This window comes from Megascapheus bottae, chromosome 17 (genome assembly GCF_031878675.1).
Source record: "Megascapheus bottae isolate mThoBot1 chromosome 17, mThoBot2.hap1, whole genome shotgun sequence".
Classification (NCBI taxonomy): Eukaryota; Metazoa; Chordata; class Mammalia; order Rodentia; family Geomyidae; genus Megascapheus; species Megascapheus bottae.
In genome coordinates this window covers 3,989,642-4,015,599 of record NC_143525.1, presented here as the reverse complement: position 1 = coordinate 4,015,599, position 25,958 = coordinate 3,989,642, and the positions used below count along the sequence as shown (strand labels likewise).

The window sequence follows — 25,958 nt, the reverse complement described above, 5'->3', positions numbered from 1 at the left end:
GCTCCCACCTGTAATCCTAGCTACTCAGGAGTCTGAAATCTGAGGATCACAGGTAAAAGGCAGCCTGGTGGGCTGGGAGTTTGGCCTAGTGGTAGAGTGCTTGCCTAGAATACACAAAGACCCGGGTTTAATTCTTCGGTACCATATACATAGGAGAAAGCCAGAAGTGGTGCTGTGGCTCAAGTGTAGAGCTCTGGCCTTGAGAAAGCCCAAGGACAGTGCTCAGGCCCTGAGTTCAAAGCCCAGTACTGGCAAAAAAAAAAAAAAAGGCAGCTTGGGCAGGAAAGTCTGTGAGAGTCTTATCTTAGCCACTATAAAACTGGAAGTGGAGCTGTAGCTCAAAGTGGTAGGGCACTAGCCTTGAGCAAAAGAGCTCAGGGACAGAGCCTAGGCCCTGAGTTCAAGCCCCATGACTGGGGAAAAAAAAAAAAAAAGAACCTTCTGAATTACCTCTCACCAACAAAGCCCCATTTGCTTTACACCCTCTTTAATGCTGAGTGTGATTTATATGCTTCCACATCTGAGCAGGAGAGACGGTATTTGATTGTTGTTGGCCCATACTGTCTAACAGAAAACCATCTCAAATTCCTCTCCATCAAAGTTGGCCTTCAGCTAACTTCCTTCCCGATCACCATGTTCCTTTGAAAATGAAATGGTAGGAAATGCTTGTGTGGTGAGCTGCTGAGATTCACTGTTCCCTTGCCTTTGAAAGACCAGCCAGGACTTTTAGAGTGTGTGCGTGCGTGCATGCGTGCGTGCGTGCGTGCGTGCGTGTGTGTGTGTGTGTGTGATGGGGTTTGAACTGAGGATTAGATACAGATCTAACTGAGGTTAGATATAGAAATCTGCTGTGGTGTGGATGTAGTGGCATGTGTCCTCTAAGGGACAAACTGGAGGTGTTGAAATTTGGACCCCACTGTGAGGTTTTGAGAGGGGAGAAGTTAATTTGTCTGTTCTCTGGAGGTGAAGTCTTAAAGTGATTAGGATTAAAGTGGAGTCTCCATGATTGAATTTCGGGGGAAGTGGGAAAGAGAGACCAGAAGAGACACACATATACATACATACCTTTTTTTTCCCAAGTCCTTGGGCTTGAACTCAAGGCCTGGGCACTGTCCTTGGGCTTTCTCAAGGCTAACCCTCTACCAGTTTAGCCACAGCGCCACTTCAGGCTTTTTCTGTGTATGGGGTACCAAGGAATTCAACCCAGGGTTTTGTGAATACTAGGCAAGTACTCTACCACTAGGCAATACTAGCAGCTCTACATTCATATTTTCTCTTGCTTTGTGATACTCTGTTTCCTTGGGATTCTGCTGGCTAAAAGCTATCACTAGATGTGGACTCTTGATTCCAGATCTCTAGAGCTATGAGCCAAAAGAAACTTCTCCTTTATAACTCACACTGTCTGTGGCATCAGGTTATTGGCCTTAGAAAATAGACTAATATCTCCAGGTCCTGTAAGGCTCTGAGGAGGTGAAAATGAAACAGCCCATCCTTTGGCTGGGTTGTCCCAGCCTATTGGTCACCTAGAAGAATCTGGTTTTACCATTTCCCTTTCCTGTACACCAAGACTCTGGCTAAGTCTAAGATCTCAAGATTTCCATTTATCCTGGAAGCCATTCACCTGGTCTCTGGGACAGTCTACTGCTGTTGCTCCCTCTAACATTGTGGTTTCTATTTAGTTCTCTTCTCTTCTCTTTCCCTCTCTCCTTACCTCTCTCCCTCTCTCTTTCCCTCCCTAGTCCCCCCCTCTCTCTTTTCTTTTTTTGGCCCTGCCCACTGTTCACTGTGAGCTGGCCTGGCCCTGCCCTAACCTCTCCTCTACAGAGTAATGGTAACCACTTATGTACAAGACACCTATGCTGTCATTTATACATTATTTTCTTTATAGTAACTTCCTTAAAATATTTTTTTGCAAGCTAGACCCTTGTGGTTCATAACTGTTATCCTAGGTATTCAGGAGGCTGAAATCTGAGAATTGTAGTTTGAAGCCATCCCAGGTAGGAAAGTCTATGAGACTCTTATTTTGAATTATCTACCAAAAAGTTGGAAGTGGAGCTGTGGTAAAATGCTAGCCTGGAGCAAAAGAAGCTCAGGGACAACCCCTAGGCTCTGAGTTTAAGCCCTAGGACTGGCACGATTTTTTTTTTGTAAATTTACTCTTAAAATATAGTTTTATTGATATTAGTAAGGTATTATGTAGAGAGGTTACCATTTCGTAACTATTAGAAATTTTATAAAGCAGACTTAACATTAATCCAAAGTAACATTGATAAGAGAAAGACTAGGGGTATAGCTTAGTGTTATAGCTCATGTGAAGCCATGATTTTGATCCCCAACACCTCAAATCAATAATAATAATAATAATAATAATAATAATAATAATAATAAATATATGAGGGCCAGGCAGTTTTGTTATCTGTCTAAAGTTCCTAGCTAATGCTCACTCCCTTTAGAAAAAGGGAAGTTACAGAGCATTGCAAGGGTGGTGGGCAGGAGCTCTAGCACATTATTGACACTAAAGGATCTCAAGAGATAAGTCCAGTGTTGTTTTGTTTTGTTTTACCACCACTGCTTTGACCTACCCATTATCACCTGTTGGTGGTCCAAAGCCTATTACATAGGATCATTCTTCTAGCTTTTGGCTACCCTAAGCTTAGACACCTTCTGAGGTACACTGCCAGCCTCTGGGCCTTTGCTTTTATCCTCCCCTGTCTGAATGGCTGTCTCTTCTGCTTCTTGTATGTATGGGGAGATTTTGTTCCTCCAATGAGATGAGACTCAGAACACACAGAGTGTCCTCTGGTCATAGAACTGCTGTTATCCTCCCCTCTGGTCTCCTGATTACTCCTTGTGAACTTTTTTCATAGCCTATCCTGGCCCAAATCAGATTAGAGTGGGAGGGGGCTGGGCTGCTCCTGGAATCTCTGAGTTGCGGGAAGGGGCCTTTGTCATACTCTTCTGACCCAGTTGGGAGGCTTGGGGGCTGGGACAGGCTCCTGTCAGATAAAGTCTCATACATTTCATGCACTTGGTGATCAGTGATGTTGGGGACATTGTAAGCCTGAGGGGGTCACTGAGAAGTTGAGTTGAGGCTCCAAAACTACTGCTCCTTACTCTAGTAATACTAAGTACTGCTAAGAGGGGAGAGAGGGACTTGGTGTGGCAGGGAAACAAGTCTGAGGTAGAAGCCACCAGTGTGGGAAACATAGGCATTAAATATCCATACCAGTATCTGAGAACATTGCAGGAAAATGTTGTTTAGGGCCTAGCCTTTCTTTGGCTTTGACCTGCTCTGGCTTCCTAGATCCAGCTCTCCATGCATCTGGTCTTTGGGACAGTCTGTTCCTGTGGCTCCTTCTGACACTGTGATTTCTGCTTAGTAGTTTCATTTATTTATTTTGGCTCTGCCTACCATCCACTGTGAGAAGGCCCTGCCCCCTATGTCTCCTCTATAGAGTGATGGTGAACCCCACACAGATCACGGCTTGCTTGATTCACAGGACTATAGGAGGAAATTTGGATATGCGGGGTAAGGGGGTAGTAAGGGAGGGAAAAGCGCCTCCCTCGGGCTTCTGTTTCAGGACAGCCTACTAGGCTCTCTCAGCACCCAGGGCTGAAGTCAGAATGAGGGACTGTGCATCAGCCTGTTACTTGGCAAGGTTCTGCTCTGAGGAAGGGAACACCTTTTTCCTCACAAAAGTCCAGCATGAGCTGGCAGAGGCCTTGGGATGCTGTCATCTTCCCCAGCTGGGCTCCACATTTCCTCCAAGGTAGGAACTGAGGTACATTTATTTTGGTATTGAGAGCACCTAGCATCACAGGTCTCGGTGAAAGGTTGATGCATAGAATTCAGTTCAGGTGGCCTTTGAAAATGAAACTGGAGAACTCAGTGAAATATGAATAGTGTCAGGATATGGCCACTTGCTGTCTCTGAGCCTCAGTTTCCTCCATTACGACTAATACTAGATATGAAAAATCTTAGGATTATTTAAAAATCTAATTGGATAATGCATATAAAACATATTAAATAAGTTTTTAGAACACTTCACAAATGTTCAGCAATGAATGAATAATTTGGACTGTAACCAGGAATGTTCTGGGAAGATAATCTATTGGTCCTTTAAAAATAGAACAAAGATTTTGTTGTTGTTTATTTTAACAGTATGACCCCTCATGCTACAAAATAATGAAAAATACATCATGTACTTTTGGAAAGAATAAGAGCTTTGAAATCAGGCAAACTTCACTTTTTTTTTCCATTCTGGGATTCAACTCAGGGTTTTGTTTTTTTGTGGGTTTTTTTTTTTTTTTTTCCTGCTGCCAATACTATAGTTTGAACTAAGGGTCTGGGCACTGTCCCTTAGCTTTTAGCTTTTTCCCTCAAATGTGGTACTCTACCAATTGAGCCATAGTTTCACTTCTGTCTTTTTTGTGGTTCATTGGAGATAAAAGTCCGATGAACTTTTCATCTCAGGCTGGCTTTCAACTATATTCCTCTTTATCTCAGCCTTCCGAGTAGGTAGGATTATAGGCATGAGCCTCCAGCACTCAGTATACAAGTGGTGCTTTTTAAAAAGCAGCATTACACATGAGGTTTGGGAGGGCTGCCATAACAAAAACACCACAGATCTGGTGGCTTGACAAAATTTATTTTCACAGTTCTGTAGGCTAGAAGTTCAAGGTCAAGGTTAGCAGGGTTAACCTAGGGTTAAGCCTCTCCCTAGTTTACAGAGCACCACCACCTTTTAGTTTTGTCCTCATGGCCATTCCTCTGTGAGTTCCAGATTGGAATAGGGCTACCCCAACAAAGCCTTTTACCAACTTGCCTTTCTAAACAGACTGATTAAAAGTACAGTCATGGGCTGGGAATGTGGCTTAGTGGTAGAGTGCTTGCCTAGCATGCACAAAGCCTTGAGTTCTATTCCTTAGCACCACATAGACAGCTAAAGCTGGAAGTGGAACGGTGGCTGAAGTGGTAGGGTGCTAGCCTTGAGCAGAAAGAAGCTCTGGGCCAATGCTCAGGCCTTGAATTCAAGCCTGAGGACTGGCACACACACAGACAAAAAGTACATTCATATTGTGAGACATGGAGCTTAGATCTTCAACATACAAATGAGGCATATAAATGAAATGGTGGTGAGGGGAGGACACAGACACGTAGCTTAACTCATATCATTTGCAAAACAGAGATGTAATGAATGGAAATTAGCTCTTCCTGCCTGGATCTGTGTTTTGAGTTCTTTCCCATTTCTTGCTAAAGATGGTAGACTGTGTGGGGTTGTCCTGAAGGCAGGTAGTATTATTAAGTACCTTCCTAATCCCAAGGAGTTTTCTGTTTAAATTAAACTGATATGGCGTGGTGACATTTAGAGAGAAAAACATCCTCCTTCAGCTTTCAGGCTTGACTTTATAATGTTAGCAAAGGATTAAGTTTCCTTCCCTTTCTCTCTTCTCTTCCCTTTCTCTTCTCTTCCCTTTCCTCCTTCTCTCCTTTTTTTCCTTCCATCCATCCTTCCCCTTTTCACTTCCTTTCCACCAGAACTGGGGTTTGAACTGAGGGCCTTGTATTTGCTTGGTTTGCTTTGTTTGGCTGGTGCTTGACTATATGAGCCACACTTCTAGCTTGGCTTTTTTGCTGGTTATTTTAGAGTTGGAGTCTCAAGGATTTTTCTGCTCAGACTAGCTTTGAACTTTGATCCTTTGATTTTAGCCTCCTGGTTATCTTAAGATGATAGGCATGAGCCACTAGTGCCCATCAAGTTTCTTTTTTCCACAGTGTGATTGATTCTGGGAATGGAACCCAGGTTCATAGATGCTAAGCACACATTTTTTATTTATTTATTTATTTATTTGTGGATCATTGGAGATTGAACTCTGGGTCTGGGCGCTGTCCCTGAGCTCAAGACTACCACCCTACCGCTTGAGCCACAGCCCCACTTTCTGTTTTCTAGTGATTAATTGGAGATAAGAGTCTCATGTTCTTTAGTGCCCACGTAGGTTTTGAACTGTGATCCTCAGATCTCAGCCTGTGGAGTAGCTAGGGTTACAGGCATGAGCCACCATGCCTATCCTAAGCACACATTTTTACCATTGGAGCTACATCCCCAGTCCTAGGTTCAAGTTTTAAAAGTGTAAGAATCAAGAAGAGAAAGAAACGTATAAAAGCTAATAGAAACTGGGCCTCAATGGTGCATACCTATAATCCTAACTACTCAGGAGGCTATCTCAGGATAGTGGTTCAAAGCCAGATTGGGCGTTAAAGTCCATGAGATTCTTATCTTTAACCATCAAAAAGGCTGGAAGTAGAGTTGTAGCTCAAGTGGTAGAGCACTAGCCTTGAATGAAAAGCTCTGAGTTCAAGTCTCAGGATGGGCACACACACACACGTTGTGAAATAAATAAAGTGAAACATTTTGCTCAGTAAAAGAAGCCAGACACAAAAGGCTACACATTGTATGATTGCAATACTATAAGTCTAGAGTATGCAAATCCATATTTGCATTATTTGTGGTTGAGGGAGGCTGAGAGAAATAGGGAATGATTACTGATGGGTCCAGGATTTCTTTTGGGGATTCTAGAACTATTCTAGAGTTTAAGGCTAGGGATATAGTTCATTGGCATAGTCAAAGCCCTGGGTGCCATCTGTAGCACAGCAAGAACAAAAACAATATTGTAGAGTTAGATAGTAGTGATACTCTATGACTCTATAAAACCCACTTAATTATACATTTCAAAAGGGCGAATTTTGGGCTGGGAATTTGGCCTAGTGGTAGAGTGCCTAGCATGCATAAGGCCCTGGGTTTGAGTCCTTAGTACCACATAAACAAAAAAAGCCAGAAGTGGTACTATGGCTCAAGCAGTAGAGTGTTAACCTTGAACAAAAGAAGCTCAATAACAGTGCCTAGGCCCTGAGTTCAAGCCCCAGGACTGGCAAAAAAGTGTGTGTGTGTGGGAGTTTTGTTATATGTCAATTATACCAATTTTATAGTATGTAAATTATAAAATTTCAAGTAGGGTGCTAGTAAGTTTGTATGAGTGATTGTTTTCCTCTGTTATTCAGTTTTATTTATTGATTGAGAGAGTACGTGTGTGTGTGTATGTGTGCATATGTATGTGTATGAGTGTGTATGCCTGTATATATGCACGTATTAGTATTGGAGATTGAACTCAAGGCCTCTTGTTCTCAGCTTTTTTGCTCACAGCTAGTGTTTAACCACTTAAGCCACATCTCTTTTGCCATCTTTTTTTTTTTTTTGCCAGTCCTGGGCTTGAGCTCAGGGCCTAAGCATTATCCTTGGACTTTCTCAAGGCTAGCACTCTACCACTTGAGCCTCAGCACCATTTCCGGCTTTTTTCTATGTATGTGGTACCGAGGAATCGCACCCAGGTCTTGGTGCACTCTACCATTAGGCCAAACTCCCGGCCCCTCTTTTTCCGTCTTTTTGATGGTTGATTGGAGATGTTAAGAGACTTAATTATTTGTTTCCTTGGGTTGACTCAAAACCAAGATACCCAGATTTTAGCTTCTTGAGTAGTTAAGCATGAACCACCAGCACCCACCATGTTCCATACTTTTTTTTGAGGAAGGACAATTTTATTATCTCCATGTGCAGAGAAATTAACATTGCACACTTAACCCAGCTTAGTGGCCAGTTCCTTAGCCTTTGCCTTTTCCAGCTTGGCAATTCGAGCCACAGATTTTAGACCCAGGATGTTGCCTCCTCAGTGACGACGGATCTCATCATCGTATCTGTCATTGTAGTTGGTTCTGATAGCTTCCACCAGCTTTGCCAGAGATCCTTTGTCTTCCGAGTTGACTTGGGTGAAGGCAACAGTGGTGCATGTCTTCCTATGGACAAGGCGGCCCAGCCTGGTTTCCCCTTTATGATGCAGTAAGGAACACCCATCTTTCGGCACAGGGCAGGCAGGAATACAACCAGCTCAATGGGGTCCACGTCATGTGCGATCATCACAAGCTGAGCCTTCTTGTTCTCCACCAAGGTAGTACCAGTGTTAACCCCTGCTCGAAGGACTGGTGGTCTCTTAGTGGGGATGTATCCTTTGCCAGGAGCTTTCTTCTCAGCTTGGGCCAACAATCTCTGCTTCTTCTCCTGCTTTGTCTCTGGCCTGCAGCTTAAGTAGCTGCATAGCTGTCTGGTGGTCCAAGGCCTGGGTAAACTGGTTGATTGCAGGAGGCAATCAACCGCTTGTACAGGATCGCCTTTTGGTGTTACAGCAGGATGTAGGGGGGCCATTTGACAAAACGGGTGAGGTTCCTTTTGGGCTGGATGTCCTGTCCAATGCCAAAATTCTTGGGCCTTTTCTCAAACAGAGGATTTACCATCTTCTTGGCTTCCTGCTTTTTTACGACAGCAGGGGCAGGGGCCACCTTCTTCCACTTGGCCTTCTTTCCTTTCAGCATCTTAGGTGGCTGGAGAGAGCTTGTTCCATATTTATTTATTTATTTTTTTTTGCCAGTCTTAGGCTTGAGCTCAGGGTCTGAGCACTGTCCTTGGGCTTTCCTCAAGACTAGTATTCTACCCTGAGGCACTGCACCACTTCTGGCTTTTTCTATGTATGTGGTACCGAGGAATCGAACCAGGGTCTTCGTGCATGCTAAGCAGGCACTCTTATCAGTAGGCCAAACTCCCGGCCTTGTTCCATATTTTATTGGTGGTCCTGTGCTTGATCTTAGAGTCTCAAGCTTTCTAGCTTGCCCTTCCACTTGAGCTATACCTCCAATCTGTCTCTTTTTTTTTTTTTTTTTGCCAGTCCTGGAACTTTAACTCAGAACTTAAGCCCTGTCCTTGGGCTTTCTGAAGGCTAAAGCTCTACCACTTGAGCCATAGCACCACTTCTGGCTTTTTCTATAAATGTGGTACTGAGGAATCAAACCCAGGTATTTGTGCATGCTAGGCAAGCACTCTACAACTAGGCCAAACTCCCGGCCCCAATCTGGCATTTTTAGTGGTTATTTTGTAGATGGAGTCCAGTGAACTTTTCTGCGGTGACTAGTTTAGAACCATGATCCTCTAGATCCCAGCTTTCTGCGTAGTTAAGTGTCATTGGTACTTGGCTCTGGTCCTGGGCCAGGGCACTGTCCTTCAGCTTTTTTGGTCAAGGCTAGCACTCTACTACTTTGAGCCACAGCTGGACTTTCTGATTTTTGGTGGTTAATTCGAGATAAGAGTCTCACAAATTTTCTTGTCCCTCAGATCTCAGCCTCCTGAGTAGCTAGGATAACAGGAATGACTGGTGCTCAGCTTCTCTAATTCTTTCAAATAGAAAAAACCCAGAGTCTTATCTTTTATTAAGGTTACTTAGGCTTCAGTTTTATATGATGCTGATCTAGAACAAAGAAAATGTCCATGAAGTACTAAGGCGTGGATTTTGCTCCTAAAACATCAACAAAATTGACAGTGTTGTACAGGTTATAAATAGAAAAACAGTCATACATGTGTTGATGATTAATAATGGCTTTGATTCCATGTAGTCTACATTCTAAAAAAGGGTCTGTTTTCTTTTTAATAACAGATCTTTATCTGTGGCAATATTTAGGTGTTTGTTATTTGATTGAGTCCAATTGCTATCACACATTAAAATCTATGTTGTTGTTGTTTTCCATGTATGCGTATTCATTCAGGGAACTGCTGGTTCCCAGTTTGACATTGTTTTCAATCTAATGCCAGGAGATTTCTGAGCCATATATATTTTTAATGCATGCTAAATAATTCATCAAGGCATGCACGTGTTGCAATGGTAGTGGTTACCTCATTTCCAACTTGGCTGTTTCTACCTTATTTTTAACCTTGTGGAGCCTCTCAGCAATCTGTTTCTTGGCTAATGACTGCATAAAATCATCTCAGAAAGGAAAGCTAAAGACTTCTGTATTACCTTTTGCCAATTTCTGCTTTCAATCCACCCTTTGGTATTTGCAAAGGTCAGATGAGCTATTTCGGTGTCCGAGGCCCTGATTAATGGGAAATCCTGCATTTCCATTGGCCCCCAAGGATGAAGGATTTGTGCGGTGGTGGCAGGCAGCATCTGCTGGAATGTCAGAGGAGTGGTGTTGGGAATTGGAGGAGCAGCAGGCCTATGAAAAACGAGGAGGCGGCACTGCTCTGATGGTAGCCCCAGATGAGGTTTTCTCCTTTGCAATCATGCAAACATCTCCGGGAACATTCATTTGCCTCCGTTAAGCCTTGTCACTAAGAATTTAATATGAGAAGCACAAGTGCCCCTTCCCTGAGAGGGCTGTGAGCTTTTTGCAGGGCCTCCTGCTTCCCTGCCAGAAGGCTTCCTTAGCTCCCTGTTAGGCATGTTTGTGTTCAGCTTTTCACCCTTCCTCGGAGGAGCTGTTGGTTTTATTGTAAGTTAAATAAAAATTGTTGTGTTGGCGTGGAGATTTCAGCCAGAGAAGCAGGTGCCTGGTGCATCAGGGAGAATAACTCTGAATAATACAGGAGTCTCCCCACCCAAGAGCAGATGGTCTGCATTCGTTCATCTTGTGACCTTTCTTTGCTTCTAAGACAGCAAATCTCTGATCCCACGGATCATAAATATTCTTTAGGTTCTGCAGCAGTAGAGGTGAGGGGATCATCAAGCTGTGGGTATCATTTTCCATTTGTCTGGAGCCTTTGAAGGAAACAGAGCATTTTTCCCGTATTAAATTAGCCTTCTGCAGCTGTGGGCTTTACACACATGTGAAGGGCATCAGAGCAAAGCTGCCTTAGCCCAGGTCGGGAAGGAGCTCTGCTCAGCGTCCTGCTGCCCTCACCTGTTCACTTGCTGGGCAGCTCCTCCAGCTGCTTTGTGCCAGGCAGTGTGATGCCTGGCATAGCCCCTGCCTACCTGCTCAGGCACTATTATTCATGTAACTTGTAGTGATAACAGCTATCTGGTATTGGCCACCTTGTCTGCTGCTACTCCCCACCTTAGCACCCATCTTCTCATCAGGAGGCAGACCTATGAGTGCAGTGTGGGATGCTCAATCATTCTTGTACACGAACCTGGGAAGAGAGAGAGGTTGCCTTCACAAAGGAGGTAACATCTGACATCATCTCCTAGAGTTTATCAGCAGCCAAAGGGATAGGCTAGGAAGAGAAGACATTAGAGGAAAGGGGTTGGTTTGTGTGTGGAAGGCAGCTGTGTTTGTGTGTGGATCTCAGACCCTGATTGTTCACATGGGGACCAGTAAGGCATGGGAGACAAGTGAAAATTGGCTAGAGACAATCACCCTGAGGATCAAGAAAGTTGTGTGTGTGTGATTTTTTTTGACAGTCCTGGTGACTTGAACTCAAGGCCTGGCACTGTTCCTGAGCTAGCATTCTATCACTTGAGCCACAGCACCACTTCGGATTTTTTCTGTTTATGTGGTACTGAGGAATTGAACCCAGGGCTTCATGCATGCTATGTAAGCATTTTACCACTAAGCCCCAAATCTTTTTTTTTTTTAATCATGGGGCTTGAACTCTGGGTCTGAGCACTATCCCTGAGCTCTTCAAATCAAGGCTAGTGCTCTACCACTTTGAGCCACAGCACCACTTCTGGTTTTCTGGTGGTTAATTGGAGATTAGAGTCATGGACTTTCATGCCCAGACTGGCTTTGAACCATGGTCCTCATATCTCAGCCTTCTGGGTAGCTAGGATTACAGGTATGAGCCACTGGTTCCTAGCACTTAAATATCTTTGAATAGTTGTACAAAGTGATTTCAGTTCAGTATGTCAGTTTGTGAATACAATGCATCGTGATCAGTGTCACCCCTTTCTTCAATTCCCCTCATCTCTCCCAACCCCACTATCCCCTCAGTTCCACTTTCACTTACGTACATTGAATATTATGACTGTTCTTCCTCTCTCCATTTGTCTGTTTCTACTTGACTTTATCACCTTTTTGGGGTTTTTAGCAGAAAAAGCTAAAGGGCAGAGCCCGGGTCCTGAATTCAAGTGCTAGTAACAGTACAAAACAAAACAAATACCCCATATTGTTGGGGTCCCTCTCGACTAGTAGGAGGGATGGGGAAAAACACACCCTGACCAGTCCAAGCCACAAGAGGAAAGGGCCCACTGTCCACCTGCACTCAGCCTTCCTTCCCCGGAGCATGAACAGAGACGCCCCACAGCTTCATCAAGGCAGGAAAATCTCTCTCTCCAATAAACCCCCCCTCCTGAGGAAGTCCCTCCAGCTAATATACCCTCACTCTAGGTTCCAGCAGAGAGTGATAAACAATAACACTTTTGTAACCAATGATGATCAAGTCTTGCGCCCTGCCTCTTGCACCTTGCCTTGTCTCAGCAGAAAGTTATTAGACATGGCATTACTCGGCCCCCAACATCATATTCTCTTGGATTTCTCAATTCCTTTTAATTTTCCTTTCCTTCCTTCCTTCCCTCCTTCTTTCCTTCCTTCCTTCCTTCCTTTCTTCCTTTCTTCCTTTTTTTCTTCTTTCTTTTTTTTTTTGTCAGTTGTGGGACTTGAACTCTGGGCCTAAGCGTTGTCCTGAGCTCTTCAGCTCAGACTACTGCCCTACCCCTTGGTCACAGTGTCATGTCCGGTTTTCTGGTGATTAATTAGAGATAAGAGTCTCATGGACTTTTTAGTGCCGGGGCTGGCTTTGAACTGCAGTCCTCAGATCTCAATCTCCTGAGTAGCTAGGACTGTAGGCGCGAGCCACCGAGCCCGGCTTCCTTTTAATTTTCAAGTACTGCTACCTTCCTATGGCCTTTCCTAGACTAAACAGAAAGGCCCAGTCCCTCTCTGATAATAGACTTGTATGCCCATGTTTAGCCCTCAGTGAAGACTCCCTGATTTAAAGTTGATATTACAGGATATTGGGTAGGATTTGGACAGAGCATACCCCATTCTCTCTCTCTCTCTCTCTCTCTCTTTTTTTTTTGCCAGTCCTGGGCTTGAGCTCAGGGCCTGAGCACTGTCCTTGGACTTTCTTGAGGTGAGAGGTCTACCACTTGAGCCTCAACACCACTTTTTTTCTATGTATGTGGTACTGTGGAATCAAACCCTGGTCTTTGTGCATGCTAGAAAAGCGCTGTACCACCATGCCAAACTCCTGGCCCAGCACACTCCACTTTGAGACTATCTCCACCTTATATATTCTCCAGGAGATGGGGTAATTTTTTGTTTTGCTTTTGCTTTTAGTCTTTCTTGGTGATCCTGGTGTTTGAACTCAATGCCTTGTACTTGCTAGACAGATGCTCTTTCACTTGAGTGGTGTTCCTAGCCATTTTTACTTTGATTATTTTTCAGATAGAGTCATATACTTTTGCCTGGAGCTGGCCTCAGTTCAGAGTATGGCCCTTTGTGTAACTGAGACTATAGATATGAACCATCATGCCTAGCTGATTGATTGAGATGAAGTCTCGAAAAGTTTTTGTCAAGGCTGATCTTAAACCATAGTCCTTCCAGTCTCCACCTCCTGAGTAGCTGGGGTTATGAGTATGAACCACCTCATCTGGTGCTTTTATCATCTTACTTTGGAAAATTCAAACATAAGAATGAGCAGAGGGGCTGGGAATGTGGCTTAATTATAGAGTGCTTGCCTAGCATGCATGAAGCCCTGGGTTTGATTCCTCAGAACCACAGAGACTGAAAAAGTAGGAAGAGGAGCTGTGGCTCAAGTGGTGGAGTGTTATCTTTGAGCTAAAGAAGCTCAGTGCCAGGCCTTGAGTTCAAGCCCCAGAACTAGCACACACAAAAAAATGAACAGAGAGAATCCAATAAAGAACCTTTTTGCACCTGCCATTGGGCTTAGATAGTTTTCAATATCTGGCCAGTCCAATCCTGCTTCATTCTCCCCCTCATCCTACATTATTTTGAAGCAAAAACCAGATATCATATAATTTTATTTGTAATACTTGCATATATCTGTCTAAAATATAAGGGCTTTTTGTTTGGGAGTCTTAAGCCATGTGAGCACTAGGTTTTTACCTGTAAGTTGGGAATGATGACATCCCCATCCCAGAACTGTTAAGTAAAGCTGGAAAAAACCTTTGCTGTGATTCTAATGGTTTTTTTCTTTTCTTTTTTTTTCCAGTCCTACAGCTTGAACTCAGGGTCTGAGCACTGTCCTTGGGCATCAAATCTAGGGCCTGATATATTATTCGAAACACTCTACCATTATGTCATTCCCTTAGACTATACCAAGTCTCATGTACTATCAAGTCTTCTGGCTAGATACTATGATAAAAGATATCTATCTATCTATCTATCTATCTATCTATCTATCTATCTATCTATATCTTGGGTCTTGAACTCTGGGCCTGGGTATTGTCTCTGAGCTTTTCAGCTCATGGCTACCACCCTACCCCTGGAGCCACAGCCCCACTTCCTGGTTTTTAGTGATAATTGGAGGTCAGTCTTCGTTCTTTAGTACTCAGGCTGGCTTTGTATCACGATCCTCAGATCTCAGCCTCCTGAGTAGCTAGGATTACAGGCATGAACCACTGCACCCGGTTAAATCTATAATATTTCTTTAAAAATGTATCCATATCAAAAGCACCTATCCCAGAATACCATGCAGACACAGTCACAAACAGGAAAAGGAGTTTTATCACCAGCTGAGGTTGAAGAGGCCACCATTCCCATGCAAGAGGGAGAAATGGCACCTCTCCCTATTTAGAGCATCCTTATAACACAGAGGTTAGAGGCGGGAGGTACTCTGAGTATGTGGGAATTTGGACTTATCTCAGAGAAACCCGTGGGAGCCCTGGGGAGAGTTCTCTTTTCTTTGTGACCTCTTTTCTCTGTGACGGGCAGGATGGAGTTTGGGTCTAGGTGGCAGGCGTTCAGCTGATGGAGCTAGGGGCTAGAGATATCTGCTACTGACCCATATGTTTTATATTATCTTTAAGTAATTGTACACAGGGATATAAGTTCAACAGTTCAGTTTATAAGTACAATGCAGCTTGATCAATGTCACCCCTTCCATCTGTCCCATCCCTCCTCTCAAGTTATGTGGTTCCAGTTTCACATATGTACATTGAACAGAATGACTATATTCACCAGGAAATACGTTATGTTTTCTGGGAGGTTTGTGAAAGCAAGTTGTTATTGCAACAATAAAAACATGTAATCGTTACAAACTTGAAAAATTAGAAAAAAATGAACTCCAAGAAAAGGAGTTGCTGTTTTTGTTGCTGTTTTTGTTTTTGTCTTGTTTATGCCTTTGAAGTGTAAGGGGAGAAACAAAACGAAGGAAAAAAGGGTGAAAGAACACAGCCATGGGGGGGGAGGGAAATGGGTACCAAGACATGTGAAAGGGTATCAATGTATGTGAATTAATGCACCTTCTATCTGGCAAATATCATGTAACCCTTTTACTAATTACAATTAAAAAAAAAAAAAGAACACAGCCATGGAGCTCACTGGCCATTGATGAAGGTGAACTGACAACTCATGAGTGGAGACAGGAGGGAGGGACTGGGAGAGAATGAGGGAACAATGACACTGTAAAAAAGGAAATGTACTCATTACCTGACTTATGCAACTAACCCCTTTGTATATCACCTTTATAATAACAATAAAAATATAAATGAAATGTGTGTGTGCGCGCGTGCGTGTATGTGCGTATGAGTGCATGTATTCTGGTACTGGGGCTTGAACTCAGGGCTTGGACACCATCCCTTAGCTTTTTCAACTCAAGGCTGGTGTACCAGAGTAGTTTTATTTTTAAAAGCAGGAGATGTAGGACAATATATGCATTCGCATGTAATAAGCTCTTTATACATGGTGGCTGATATTAGAAACTTTCTTTAAATACATTATTTCAAACTCTTACATCAATCCTGCAAAGTAGGCAGTTACTACTCTTATTTTCCATGTGTAGTGACTGAGACTTTGAAACCAAGATGAATGAGCTTGCTTGAGGTCCTGGGATAATAAATTGCAGAGCCAGAAGTTTGAGCCCTGGTCTGACTGACCCTAAGGTCCTCACATTTATTACTGCTATTATTTATTGACCTTTCCTGGATAGCCTCATGGAAGAGAACATACCGACCTTGGGTCAGTTAGCCCAGGGTTGTCCTGATCCCTAACTTTGCTGTTTTGAGCCAGTGCTAGTTTTTTTGTTTGTTTGTTTTGTTTTATAAGCCTGTGATCTGGGCAATAAAATGATTTTCAATTCCGTCTACATTTCCTATTTTCTTCTTCTCTATTCCTGAAATGGAAAAAAGTAAAGAGAGTAGGATTAGAAAGAAAACTTGAATCCGAAATCATTATCAGCATTTTTTTATACTTTTGGAGGGAAAGGGACTCTTTTTTTTCCGGGGGGCGTGGGGTGTCAGTCATCAGTCAGGCGTGGACTTTGAACTCAGGCCCTGGGCACTGTCTCTGAACTCTTTTTTTTTTTTTTTCAGTCTTGATCTCAGAGCTTGAGCTTCTTTTTCTCAAGTCTAGCACTGTACCACTTTGAGCCACTTTGAGTTCTACTTCTGAGTTTTGAATGGTTAATTACAGTTAAGTCTCACAGGGACTTTTCTACCCAGGCTGGCTTTGAACTGCAGTCCTCAGATCTCAGCCTCCTGAGTAGCTAGGGTTTTGGCATGAGCTACCAGCACCTAGTGAAAGGGAGTCTTAATAAGGCACAGTGAGATTCATGTGTTTTTACTGGATTTCTGTTTGGCTTTCAGCTGACATTATGAAGAGTGGGCAGTGCTTATTTATGTATCTTAACTGTAAAATTGCTAGAAGTAACCAATTTGAAGATAATGTAGCAAAACCTGGGTGGGAATCAAACAGACACCCTACCAGCTCATGGTCTCACTGGGTCTGTGGTTCTGCAGCACTGTCTCTTGGAGTGAGGGGATCAGAGACCCACACAGGAGACTCAAGAACTGCCCATGTTATAACTACTGACCAAGAATCTTTAAAGTATTTGGTTTGGTGCTGGCTTAATGAGAGTTAGCATTACCATACCAGGTGTTAGAGTATTTTGTGTGGCTCTTTCATGTGTGGTTCATTTTTCAGAGCGGGGTGAAATTTTTCTGTTATCCAGGAAACCAAGCAGATAAAGGAGTTTTCTGTCTGTGGTCATCTGAGGGCAGGGTGAAAACATGTATGACATCTTTAGACTTTGCATTCTGCATCCCATAGAGAGCTCTGGAACTTGCTGTTAGCTGGTTTCCCACCAATCATATGAAAAGTAGATTTGCCAAGTTGGAACGTGAGCTCCATGGGGTTGAGAGCCCCTTTAAAATGTACCGAGAGAGAAGGCAGTAAACAAGCACAGAAGGCTTTGTTTCCTAGACAGCTTTGGTCTACCTTTTCACTGGAGAGTCTCTTTTGTGAATGTGGGTGTGTTTTGGGTGCCATCCTGTACAGTCATCTTTAATAGTTTTGTTCTTCCTACTTCCCAAATAAGGCAACAGATTTGAGTGGAATGTTGAGAATCCTGGTGGTATAGCTCTTACATGTATGATTTGCAAGCTTTGTGGAAAGGCTTCCTGTTGGGGTAGAAATGTAGAACCTATCATGTCATGGCTAGGATGACAGCCTGGCTTTCTTGGGATCTGGCCAAGAAAACAATTTATGAGACTGACCCCCATACTTAACTAGCTAAAACTTTGGGCTATAATCCAGAATCCTTATTATAGAAAGCAGAGTTAAAATTGTTCCCTCTGAAACTGTGTGGCTATTTATTTGAATTAGTGAGGTCACTCCAATGACAGCTGTGGAGGCTGGTCTTTAATTAGGAGAAGAATTTGCCTCCAACTTCATGAGAATGGCATTTTTGAGAGTCTTAAGTGCTTTTCTTTCTTAATTCTTTCTGCCTTACCTTATTCCTGTTCCTTGTATAGATTCATTGCTCATTTCTTCCCTTAAAGCCTCTTCTCAACTTAGCAGTCACAGAGCTGTCTCCTGGCAGTGGCCCAAGCCCAGGCTTAAACCTGGAGACTAGGTCTGAAATCCATGGTCTGCCTCTTATTGGCAGCATGACTTCTTGGACAAGTTGCTTACTTTTTTGATCCTGTTTCCTCACCTATAAAATGGACCTAAAATATTTACTGCAAAGGTGTGTATAAAGCAAAACCAGTTGTCGTGTACTGTTTCTATGTGCCATCCAGCCATTCTTCTACAGGTTTAACATGTAAGCATGTAAAATCTTATCTCATCTGGTGACAACTACCTGAAGTCCTAATTTTTTTTTTAAGTGGGTCATGGGGCTTAAACTCAGCCTGGGCACTGTCCCTGAGCTCTTCAGCTCAAGGCTACCACCCTACCTTTGAGCCAAGTCCCACTTCCCATTTTCTAGAGATTAATTGGAGATAACAGTCTCAGGTTCTTTTGTGCCTGGGCTGGTTTTGAACCTTGATCTTCAGATTTCACCCTCCTGAGTAGTTAGGATTATAAGTGTGAGCCACTGAGCCTGGCTTAGGCCCATATATATATATATATATATATATATATATATATATATATTTTTTTTTTTTTTTTGAGATAGGGATTTGCTATGTAGCCTAGGCTGATCTTGAAGTCACAGTCCTCATGCCTCAGCTCCTGAGTCCTGGTATTACAGATGTGTACCATGTGGTTCAGCTCTTTTGTTTGCTTTGTTATGTTACTGGCAAGCATTCCATTGCTGATCTAAACCCTTGTCCTTGAATGAAAATTCTTATCATTTCTTTAGTAAGTGACGTCACTAAGGGACAGGGATGACACAGCTGGTAAAAAACATGCCTGCTAAGAAGCCTCAACCATGAGAGACACTAGACACTCAGTAAGTGTGTCTAAGTCTTCATCTGTCTCATATATATACTCTGTTCCATTTCTAATCTATGCTTTGTAGGTTTTACTTTAACTTTTCTCTGAGAATATTGGATGTATCAATCTTATGTTCAAATTTGGATTTGCTTTTTAAATTTTGTGTTATAGAAAAATAAAAAGTAGAACAACATAAAAAAGTCTATGAATATAGAGGTTTGTACCCTTTATATAACTACAGGTGCCAAATCATGGCCTATTTTATTTTTTGTTACTTGCCTTCCCAGTCCCTCTCCCTAGCAATTATTATTTTGAAGTAAATCCCCCAGATTGTATTATTTCAGCCATGTGTTACAGTAGGAATGTAGGGCCACACATAAGGCTAGACAATTGCTCTACCACTAAGCTACATCCCCAGACTCTAATGTCTCTTTAAAAAAGAAGTTCATGTAGAGGCTGAGAGTTTAGCCTAGCGGTAGAGTGCTTGCCTAGCATGCATGAAGACCCGGGTTCGATTCCTCGGTACCACATATAGAAAAAAGCCAGAAGTGGTGCTGAGGCTCAAGTGGTAGAGCTCTAGCCTTGAGAAAGTCCAAGGACAATGCTCAGGCCCTGAGCTCAAGCCCAGGACTGGCAAAAAAAAAAAAAAAAAAAAAAAGTTCATGTATCTGTGCATCAGTGGCTCACATCTATAATCCTAGCTACTCAGGAGGCTGAGATCTGAGGATTGTGGTTCAAAGCCCGTGTGGGCAGGAAAAGTCTGTGAGACTCTTATCTCCAATTAACCACTACCAGAAAACTGGTGGCACTGTGGCTCAAAGTGGCAGAGGATTAGCTTTGAGCAAAAAACTCAGGGACAGCACTGTATCTCCAACTAACCAGAGAAAAGGCTGGACTGGAGCTATGGTTCAAGTGATAGAGCATCAGTCACGAACAAAGAAGCCTCGAGTTCAAGTCCCAGTACTGGCACCAAAAAGTAAAGTTCTAGTTGTCTTATCATATATAGTTTATTTGAACAGAGTTTACTAGAGTTCAATATCTGCCATTTACTGATGAATCTCTCATGCCTCTTCTTATTTATGGTCTCCTTTCTCCAATTTTTTCCTTGCAAATCATTCGTAGAAGAAACCAGGTCACTTATCCCACCATGTTTCCTATGGTCTATATTTTGCTGATTGTTCCCTTTTTTTCTCTCTCTTTCTTTCTTTCTCGCCCTTCCTCCCTCTCCTCTTTCTTTCTTTCCTTCCTTCCTTTCTCCCTTCCTACCTTCTTATCCTGGGGCTTGAACTCAGTGACTAGGCACTGTCCTGAGCTTCTTTTGCTCAAGACTAGCACTTTACCACTTGAGCCATAGTACCGCTTGAAGCTTTTTCTGTTTATTTGGTACTGAGGAATTGAGCCCAGGGCTTCATGCATGTTAGGCAAGTACTCTACCAGTAAGCCACATTCCCAGCCTCTGCTGATTGTATCTTTTGGTATCATTTAACATATTTGAATGTCCCTCTCTCCTACCTATTACATGTAAATTGTAAGTTAGATCTATAGTTTGATTAAATTAAGGTTCACTTTTGATAAGACTCCTTCAGAAGTATATTTTTCTCTCAGGAGGCACATAATCTCAGATTGCCTTTGCAGTATATGCAGCCACTGGTGGCAATACTTAAGAGCCACTGATTCATTAGAAATTGTAAAATGGTCCATACTAGATTTTAGTTACTTTGAAGGCCTGTTTCCCATGATGGCTGCCCCAGATCTAGGAACAAAATGGAATCAATAAGTGTTAGTAATAATTAATGAATGTCTGGGCTGGGTTGTAGCTCAGAAGTAAAGCACTTGCCAAGCACATGCAAGTTTGATCCACAACACATCAACAAATAAACAAAAAAATCAAAATAATTAATGAATGCTTGTTCTTCCTAAGCATACTTGCTCATTGATTGGTCATAGAGAAACAGCCCTCTCTGGAAAGAGGAATGAAATTACCTTTCGGCTCAGAGGTTCCACCTGAGCTCTGTGCCCTATCTGTTATCGAGAAAGTCAAGCTTTAGTTGTTGGTTGTTTGGATACGGGCATGTGATGTGATGTAGACAGCGCTGAGGGGCATCAGGCTAGACTGTGGGCTGCCACAAGTGCAGTGAGGTAACTGTGGGTAGCAGATGGTCCCAGCCCATCTGAGAAACCTCTAACCAGAGGAGAATTCTCTCCCCTTCTGAAAGCTAGTTGCCAGCTTTTTGTCTAGAATCATTCTCAACATCAAAGGTAGGCAGGGCTAGGAAGGTAAAGTCATACCAGAGAAGGCTGCCTCACTTTGCACATCCTGCAAAAACGTTCATCTAGATGGAAGATGTTCTTCTGAACTGACTAGAAACAAAATATTTAGAAGCTGCCTGCATATCAGGATTCTTAATGTTTTCATCCCATCCTGAGTAACTGTGTGATAACTTACTGATAAAGCACTTGACCCAGCAAGTCATTCAGAGTGGAATTCTAGTCCAGATCTTTCAGGTATATGTGTAATAATCATTTAGCTTCTCTGAGCAAATAATTTAGCTTCTCTGAGCCACACGCCCCCCCCCCCAGTATGTACCAAGTGACAATAAAAAGTTATAGGGGGACTGGGAGTTTGGCCTAGTGGTAGAGTGCTTACCTAGCATGCATGAAGACCCGGGTTCGAGTCCTTAGTACCACATATAGAAAAAAGCCAGAAGTGGTGCTGTGGCTCAACTGGTAGAGCTCTCAACTTGAGAAAGCCCAAGGACAGTTCTCAGGCCCTGAGTTAAAGGCCCAAGACTGCCAAAAAAAAAAAAAAAGAAAGAAAGAAAGAAAAAAGAAAAAGTTATAAGGAGCCAAGAGTTTGGTGTAGTGGTAGAGTGCTTGTCTAGCCTGCATGAAGACCTGGGTTCGATTCCTCGGTACCACATACATAGAAAAAAATGGTGCTGCAGCTCAAGTGGTAGAGCTCTAGCCTTGAGAAAGCCCAGGGACAGTGCTCAGGCCTTGAGTTTAAGCCCCAGGACTGGCAAAAAAACTTATAGGGATAGAGACTTTGCTCAAGCTGTAGAGTGTCTGCTTAAGCACAAGGCCCTGAGTTCAAACTCCAGGAGAGAGAAGGGGGGAGGGGAGCAGGGAGGGAGGGAGTGTGAGAGAGATCTATGTGTTTATATGTACGTGGTGGAGTCTGGAGAGGTTTGCAGCTCTGGCTTCTTCCATAGCAACCCATCACTCCCTTCTCCAGTGAAGGATTAATGGTTCCTTTATTCTCCCTCAGTGCCTCCTCTGGCAGTTATTTATTATATAGAACATCCTAGCCAGGGGCAGTCCAATGAGGAAGGCAGCTTTGGGCTGCTTTAGTGAGATCAAAGGTACCAAGGTCTCAGAAGTGGAAGGCGCCCTGTGGGTTGCCAAGGGCAACATCTCTGGCACAGTGGTCATTCCTTCAAGGGCATCCTGCCAGGTGGCTATGAGCCCAAACTTGCATACTTCCAGTGATGAGATACTCACCTTATAATAAGCTGCACATCCCACTCTTGGCCTCTTCTAGAGAGAAAGGCCTTTCTTAATTTATCTGAGACACTGCCTTCCTCTCATTTCCCTTTGCTAGTCCTGGGTACTCTTTCCATTGCATCCCTTTTGGTGTGAAGGTCAGCACAGAGAGAGGTCTGTGTGCTTAGTGACAGCGTGTTTTGGAAAGAGCTTCCAGACCAGACATGTGGCGTGGTAAAACTCAGTCAAGCATGTGGCACTGCTTTTATGTGGACATCAGTGGAGACCTTTCTGTGAGTGGCAGAAGTGGATGTCATTCTCTATTAAGCAGTGTCATTTGCAGGTGGACTGGTATGACAGGTGGGAGACTGATGCGGGAGCTGCCTTCAAGTTTAAGAGCTTTGATTTGGAGCCCGGTGTGGGGTGTAATCTTTCCATGTGCCCCCACTACCATGCAGTGCTCTCAAATGTCCTTTGTTATGCTCCTGCGTGAGTGGTGTTCACCCCTGCATTGTTTAGTCTCATTTACCCTTGCACTTTCTCATTCCTACAGCCTGCAGAAAAAAGAGACGACAGGAGCATGCGGGCTGTGTGTCAATGCTGGGCAGTTTGTCAGCCGTAGAAAGCTGCTGGTGAGCTGAGAGCCCATGATCCCAGCAGGTGGTGCAGAGCTTCCTGACATGGGGTCTTCAATCACTGGGAAAGGCCTTCCCCCAGTGGTGACACAGAAAAGCAGGAAAAGAACCTTTGTTTCAGCTGGCTGGTGTGTATCAGTCCCCATTTGCTGCAGATTTTTGGCCCTCTCCATCCATACTTGTGAGATCCCCTCATCCTAACCCAGTGTGACCAGATGTGAGGCACTGAACACAGCTGGTTATTTATCAGGGTGGAGAGTGACACACAAGCTGCCATTTCCATCTCTTACCAAAGATGAAAGTAAGAATGTTAGTTTCCTCAAATAGGTTTATAGTAGAACTCCAGTTACAATACCAGGGCCATGAATTTGTTAGAATTTATGACACTTTGATTGAAGGAGAGGTCATGTTGAGTGGCCTGCCTGTGGGTGACAAGATAACTCTGGGAATATGTACCTCTGGAGTAGGAATACTTTTCCAGGCTTCTTTTATCCTTTAGAATCGCAGGGTCAATAGCCTTGGTCTTTCTTCTGCCCCCTGGCATTTGTTACAACATGGATGTCACTGCTAAAATCATTTTGGCCTATGTATTCCCTTCCTGTATTGCTAATGCATTTTCCTATACAGAGCTGATACTATACATAGTTTTTGTGTCTTGAATTTTTCTGTACTAAGTATGTAATAACCATTTTTTTCTTGGTCAGTTGTGGGGCTTGGACTCTCGGCCTGGGTACTGTTCTTGAGCTCTTCAACTCAAGGCTACTGCCCTACCCCTAGAGCCACAGAGCCACTTCTGGTTTTCCAGTGGTTAACTGGAGATAAGAATGTCATGGTCTTTAGTGCCCTGGCTGTCTTTGAACTGAGACCCTCAGATCGCAGCCTCCTGAGTAGCTATGATTATAGGCATGAGCCACCGTGCCCAGCTGTAATAAGCATTTTGTAGTTTGAAAATGGCTTATAAGACTGGGTGCCTGTGGCTCACACCTGAAACCCTAGGTACTCAGGGATCTGAGGATCTCTGTCCTCTGTGAAGGACAGTCTGTGAAGACTTTTATCCCCAATTAACCACTCAAAGAGCCAAAGCTAGAGCTGTGGTTCAAGTGGCAGAGTGCTAGCCTTGAGCACAAAAGCTCAGGGACCATACTCAGGTCTTGAGTTCAGGTCCTAGGACCAGCCCCCCCCCCAAAATAAAATAAAATAAATTTAAAAAGCTTATAAATTTCTTTCTTTCATTCATTTTTTTGCCATGCTAGGGATGTAACCTAAGACCTTGCACATGGTAGACAATACTCTACCACTGAGCTACCTTAGCCCCAAATACCTTTTTGGGGGGGGGGTTATCCTGCTTGAACTTAGTGCCTAAACACTGTTCCTGAGGTTTATTGCTCAAGTCTGTCACTCTATCACTTGAGCCACCTCTCCACTTCCAGCTTTTTGATGGTTAATTGGGGATGCGTCTCATGAACTTTCCTGCCCATTGTGGTTTTGAACCACAATTCTTAGATCTTGTCTCCTGAGTAGGACTATAGTTATGAGCCACCAGTGCCTGATTCTAAATACCATTAAAAAAATACCTACACAATACTTCATTATGTGAATGTAAACAATTTAACTTACTCCTCTCTTTAATATTAGACATTTGGATTTCTTGCTGTTACAATTAATGCTGCAAGAACAGCTTAGGACTTAAACCTTTGCTGGAATTTTACACTTTTTTTTACTTAAATAAGTTCATTTAAATTGAATTCTTATTTTTGTTGAAATGTATTTTTTTTTTTTGTTTGTTTGTTTGTTTTTGCCAGTACTGGGCTTGAGCTCGGGGCCTGAGCACTATCCTTGGGCTTTCCTCAGGCTAGAATTCTACCCTGAGCCACCGCACCACTTCTGGCTTTTTCTTTGTATGTGGTACTGAGGAATCAAACCTGAGTCTTCATGCATGCTAGGCAAGCACTCTACCACTAGGCCAAACTCCCGGCCCCTAAAACATATGTTTTTGAGACACAGTCATCTCACTCTGTAACTTGGGCTGTCCTTGAACTTGCTATCTTCCTCTCTAGCTTCCCAAGCAACTGGTATTATAGGTGTACACCAGTGTGCCTAGTATTATACTCATTCTTCAGATTTTTATTCCCAATACAAACAAGCAAACAAAAAAACACTGTTTTATATTTTCTCAGCCTTTATTGGGCCGGGATTGGAAGAGGAGCACTAGTATATAGAACAGGCTGCAAAAGGCTTCCTCAGAGGGTTTTTAGGACACATTCCGAAGGTGTTAAATGTTAGCCAGGCTGGAAGCAGGTGGAATGGGGGTGGGAGGGAAAGGCTGCCCTAGATACTCAGGCACACAGAACAGAAGTAGAAGATGTGAATGCCTAGAGCTGCTGAAGGACACAGACATGGGAAAGCAAAGGCCAGAGGACAATGGGACCAGAGAATGAGGTGGACAGGAGAGGATGGCAGGACAGGAGCCAGTGAGGCACTGCTGTTAGAAAGTCTAACACCATAAAGGAAAACGGGCTTTAAGGAGGCCAGCATCAGGATAAAATTTGTATTTTAAAAGTCACTCAGCCGCTGGATGGGGAACAGGCCAGGCAGAGTGGAAGGTGATGACTTCCTTCTTAAGACCAGTTAAGACTGTTGCACAAGACAGACTATACTAGCAATCAGTGCTTAAAATTTGCTAGATGGAGAGATGAAAGTGCATTAGGCTTAAATGTGCATCTCTTTAATCCCTGCTAATATTGAATATTTCTGTGTTGATTTGTCAGACTGTTATTTCATCATTTAATGACATGACTCCTTATGATAATGGCTCTGGGAGTACCATCACAGACTTTAGAGAGGTGTGGTCCCATGCATCATGCAGCTTTGCATCTGAGCCCATGGATATGCAGGAAGCACATGACTGGTCTTAGGTCCCAGGGACTAGTGACTAGTCTAGAGTTCCTAGACATATTATCCTTTGTCCTCTGCAACTTTGTAATCCACCTATTAAGGCAGGCACCATGATGAGAGCCTTAGAAAGCACAGCTCAGCAATCTTAGCTGACTAGAAAAAGCACTGAGCCACGTGGGGACCACTCCAATTTGGAGGAAGAGACTCAGGATATGCCAGACTCATTTTAA

At 43.3% G+C, this 25,958-nt stretch overlaps 1 protein-coding gene and 1 pseudogene across 4 annotated transcripts in view; one reads left to right on the top strand and one right to left on the bottom strand.

Annotated features, from left to right (window-relative positions):
* The window catches only part of Tom1l2 (target of myb1 like 2 membrane trafficking protein), a 135,644-nt gene that overhangs the window by 20,067 nt on the left and 89,619 nt on the right, over positions 1 to 25,958 (top strand). The gene's annotated exons all lie outside the window — the stretch shown is intronic.
* LOC150050846 (large ribosomal subunit protein eL8 pseudogene) lies at positions 7,557 to 8,428 on the bottom strand (annotated as a pseudogene).